Source organism: Lactuca virosa, chromosome 9, assembly GCF_052849685.1.
Source record: "Lactuca virosa cultivar CGN04683 chromosome 9, Lactuca_virosa_CGN04683_v6, whole genome shotgun sequence".
Classification (NCBI taxonomy): domain Eukaryota; kingdom Viridiplantae; phylum Streptophyta; class Magnoliopsida; order Asterales; family Asteraceae; genus Lactuca; species Lactuca virosa.
In genome coordinates this window covers 89,548,971-89,554,617 of record NC_136434.1, presented here as the reverse complement: position 1 = coordinate 89,554,617, position 5,647 = coordinate 89,548,971, and the positions used below count along the sequence as shown (strand labels likewise).

The window sequence follows — 5,647 nt, the reverse complement described above, 5'->3', positions numbered from 1 at the left end:
AGTCTATAATGCTCTGTGTGATGCTACATGTCATAGCACACAAAACCAATAACTTTCAAATCAACTTAAAACTATGGTTGAAACTACTTGTAGCCCACAACTTAGGACTTATAAGGGGATTTAAGTTTGAGAATTCACATAGAATGTGGGTCAAGATATCACAAACTAAGTATCAAACTTTCGACATCTTATTTGATTTGTCTCCAAGCCGAAACTCTAACTAATGGAATTTCTCTCCATTCCAACACCATTTCATTATGATCATCGCCTTCAACTCTAATCTTGTATGGAGTTTCTGCTTCCCTTACCATTTCTCTAGCTTCATTCCGGCTTTCCATGCTCATCCGTTCACCTTTTAAACCGAAACCCTCTTGGAAAACCATGTCTTCTCCTTGTTCCTTCCATTTTTGGAACCAAGAGAAAGATGATACGTAAGGCGCAAGAAAAAGAGTCTCCATAGCTATCCTTGCTTCATTGAGATAACTAGGAAAACCCCATTTCATTGATTCGTACAACGCTTTGTAGTGTGCCAAATGTTTGTTAAAGAATGAAGCGTAGTCTGGGGAATTCCCCATTCTTTCACTTTCTTCTCCATCTCCAAAGGTTATGATGCCTTTGTTTTTCACTAAAATTCCTTTGGCTATATTTATAAACTCTAAAACTTGAGTTGTTCTTCTTGTCCTTCCCATATGTGGAAGGCCAACCATACAGTTAAAGGCCAGAAATTTATTTCCAGAATTTCTGCCCTCGGTTCCTTTCACCATTTGTGACAATTCCATCTCTTCTACCATCAAATTTAGACAAAAAGTTCTTGCATAGTTAAGAAGTTGCCTCTTCGTCTCCTCAAATCCTAAGACATGCTCTTCTAGTTTGATACTGGTGATGGTTAATGATCTTTTTGCTCGTGCCATGGCTTCAATCACAGGAGGCCATTGAGTTCCTTCGCCTATGTCAAAGTCAACTATGTGAACTGAGTCAACATAGGTGGGAACTGCTTGAAGGATGACTGAGCTCGATGTAAAATGAGCAAACCGACCATAAGGAAAGATAATCGTAGAAGGCTCTGAATGCTGGATTGAAGTTTCTTATTGATTCTTGTTTAAGGTATGCTTCTCCTTGATTTTCTGCTGGCTGGAACAAATTGAGGGCTAAGCGTTCGAGGGGTGACCCAATGGTGTTGGTCTTTTCACTTATGCATTTCACTATCACTGTGGCAAGTTCTCCCTGTCCCTTTCCCATAGCATCTGCATAAGCCATTAGTAGATTATGTATTCCTGCTTGGGACTCACTTTCCATGGAATCATCTGTTCGTTCCATTGGTGACTGATAATTTTCTGATGGTATACATACGGAAGACGCACTGGATTTGTCGCTTTGGTTGGGACTCAATACATGGTCACCTCCGATAGACCTTTTGGTTGGAATCTCTTCCATCTGTTGATCATCAACACACAACCATCCACAAACATCATCCAATCCCTCCATGTTTACCGATGAAGGGTTATGCATATCAGAGGATAACATGGGAAAGTTGGCCGATGAAATTGTTGAGGAGTTTTCAGACCCGTAAGCGATTGAAGAAGAAAAATCGTGATGCTCCCCTGCATAAACTTCTATTTTTGGATCATAATTATGAAGATTCGAATGAAAAGAAGAGTGAGGTGGCCAAGAAGGTTGAAATAGGAGCTGAGACGACATCATATTTTTATTGTTTTGATGATGATCTCAAAGTTAAGTTTAGAGAGAGTTATTTGTGTCGAGTTGTGATGATTTTGGGTGTTCCTTGATGTGTTTTATATATCATGTTAGGTTGAAAAATGTCAACACAAAAGTTAAAAAACGGCGTTATAAAACAAGGCAAGTTAACTACTAAAAAAGGACACTGTTGGTCTTCCTTCATGCATTCCTTGGATTTTTCTTTAAAGTAGGTCAAGGTGCCCACCATACTCAGATTAAAATATTAAAATGGGTAAATTCCAAGACATAACCATGATTTTCTTAATATTAATCAGGCAATTTATTTTGTTTTTACTGATGTACTTAAAAAAGTTATATCCATAATACGAATGTACTTAAAAGTAACTTTCATGGAAAATAGCAACTGGAAATTTTAAATGTATTTTATTATTTACCCGTGAAATTATTACTTACAATTCCTTATTCATGACATTATGCTTATATGTTATAAATCCTGTCTTAATAAAAGACTCTTTTTATGACGTGTCACTCCCATAATTCATTTTTCTTTCATTGTTAAATTATTTTAATACCCTTGGTTATTTTAAATCCATTTGACTTTTTGAATTTACGTTTAGAAAGATTGTAATATGGTAAGCTTTAAATGCAATTCAAAACCAACCATATAATCTATACATAATGCTTAAAATTTGGAATTCATTATACATTTCACGAAATTTGTTGAATAAAATCCCATGATATCAAGACTCATAATTGTTTACCTCACATCTCCTCTGCAGATTTCAATCCAATTGTACGTATATATGTGTGGTATTCCATTCATACATGTGTTTATCTCATAATCCTCTAAGAGCATCTTCAACCCACTCTTATTCTCCATTATTTCATCTATTTCTTCCCTCATTCTTCTCCAACCGTACCCCATTTTGGGGGAAATGAATAGTATAACACCAAATATGGTGTTATACTATTCATTTCTCTCAAAATGGGGATGAACTTTGAGTTGTCGGTTTTAGTCCATCTTTTTATATATTTATACATTTCTGATTTATTTTTATCTACTAATTATAATTTAAATGTAATATTTAATATTAATAATATTGTGTTATATATTAAATTATATTAATTAGTTATAAATATAAAGTTTTTTTGTTTATTAAATCCATATAAAAAATTAAATACATATAGAAATTTTAAAACACGGTAACAAATTTTACAAAAACTTATAATTAAGTGTTATGAATATAATCTTATTTGTTTAATATTATTGTAATAAAAAAATATATATTATATATTTGTTAAAACCATATTAATAGAAGAGGTGTGTTTGACAATCTATATAAGTTGGAAGAATGAAATATACTTTTTGGGGATAAAGATGGGGTAAAAAATGGAATATGGTTGGAGATGAAACACTATTTACCTTATTTTTTACTCTATTTTTTGGGGAAAAAATAGAAGTGGGTTGGAGATGGTCTAAAGTAAAGAAAAGAAAAATACTTGAACCTTTCAATCGCTTTCATTTGGAAAATACATGTATGCGCTTCTTCCTTAATCTTTTATCCCTATCTCATTATATATGTATATGTGTATGTCACTATATCTGCTTAGTTGGTTCATGGTCTTCCTTTTTTCTTTGTTTTCCATTGACTTCATGTTCCTCTGATTTTTTTCTTATACTCTCACATAATAATGTTCGCATCGTGTTTAAGTATCCATCTATATTTATAATACTGTTTTGTGTGTTACTTCTTTGTGTAACATCATTGTTCCATAATTTCTGGTTTCATTCTTATTAAACTCTGCAAAAATTATGTCATTATTAACATTGTATTTTTAAAAAAATGACATTCAAACAAACATATCATCTTACCTTCACTTTTTACCCAGAATACCATACTACTTTAAATTTGGGACAAATTTAGTCTTATATAAAGACCATTTATGAAACTATAGCATCCTACTTTAATTTATGTATCTCATGTATGCAAAAATATAAAAAGAACATGCATATGTAAATTTGTAAACAAAAATACTAGCATTTAATATTAATCTTCTAAAGTTACATCACTATAGGTACCACTCTTTGAAGCTCTCTATAATATTTGCAGTATATATTACTGTGGGTATATTTTTTAATAGCAACAATATAATAATTTGCCATAGTGAATCGTTGATGTGTTTACATGGTGGTGCACTTCTTTGTTGAATTTGTTTGTTGAAATGCCTGAAAGAGAATCTAAAGAATCTAGTCATGTGGTATGTATTTTGTTAGAATTACTAGCAACATATGTTTTACGTAATATTTATATTCTCTTAGCATGAACATTTTTTTTGCATTCTGATATGGAAAAGAAAGAAAACATTGCAAACGATAGTATATTCTAGAAGAATGTATTTTATGTATAAACATTTTAAAGCATAGAATGTATAAATGTATTCTGTCAGAATATCTTTAAGAATGTTTGTTAACAACAAGTATATTTACTTAACTAGTAATACTAACGAGTATTGAATGTTAATCTTTCAGAATGGCTTGAAAAATCAATCAAATGTTGATCATACAAGAGAAAGACATGGAATCCAGTTCAATAACAAGTATAATTGCGAATAATTACATTCTTACGGAAATGCATCACATTTTCGTAAGAATAGTTGGAATCAAGTGGATTATTTGGACCATTGAAGAAGATCAAGTATATTTGTTCAATAATTGTATATTTAAGAATGCTATTTTTTAAGAATTTTATTTATTTTTATTGATATTTTGTTAGAATATGTATAACTATATTGAAATGTATAAGGCTATTAGTCTGTAAGAATATGTATGAATTTGTATTTAAGTTCGGATGTAACCCTCATTCTCACTTAATGTATATGAAGAATATGTAGAATTCTTAAATCATATTAACTATAAAAAAATATATGAGTTGCAGCTATATTTTGTAAGAATAAAATCGGAAATATCGTTAGTAGTTTATGGTTGTCATTCTGTTAGAATAAATTCAGTTATTATATAAAATTACGTTATAAATAAAATTTAATTAATTTTAAAAATTTAGATTTTAAAATTAGGAGAATTAATTATCCCAAAAAATCTAAAAATTTCCTTTTTTTAAATATAGTTATTTGTTCAAAATACCCTTACGTTAAAATTTATGTGATTATATTGTACATGTTATCCTATTATACTATCATAGACCATCAGATCATAATCATTAATTACATTCATCTATTGGTCCAGATTTATGCTTACGAACACACAATAGATGTAGGGAATTGGTCCAAATTATATATATATATATATATATATATATATATATATATATATATATGCTTAGGTTATTGTATTCTAACTATCTATTTTGTGGATGTAGGATTGATTGTGGACCAATCATTTTAGTTATTTTAAGAAAATGATTAATACATATTATTGAATTAAAGATAATAGAAAAATACCATCTAATTTTACAGTAAATGTATTTTAATCAATGAGATAAATTTAAAAAAGGAAAATTCCAAATTTTTAGGGATAATTAATTCTCTTCATTTAAAAATTTTGATTTTTTTAATTAATTAAATTTTAATTCTAACATAATTTTTAATTATACCCGATTTTATTCGAATGACATTATGTTAGAATGATATTTTATAAGAATGTCATGTTACATATTTATGGAAAAATACATATTTTGATTAAACGAACTTCTTGAATAAAGACAACATTCTTGAACCATTAGTTGAAAAATATAAAGATCATTATATATTAATGGACATCTGAATGTAGATTCATACATATTCTTACAGAATAATAGTCTTATACATTTTAATACAATTATACATATTCTAACAAAGTGTCATAAAAATGAAATAAATTCTTAAAAATCATAGTATGCTTAAATATACAATTCTCGAACAAATGCACTTGATCTTCTTCAGTGGTCCGGAT

General features: G+C 29.5%; 1 pseudogene; it reads right to left on the bottom strand.

Moving 5' to 3' along the window:
• On the bottom strand, nt 1–1,485 carry LOC145135762 (protein NODULATION SIGNALING PATHWAY 2-like; annotated as a pseudogene).
• Nucleotides 1,486–5,647: the final 4,162 nt, after the last annotated feature.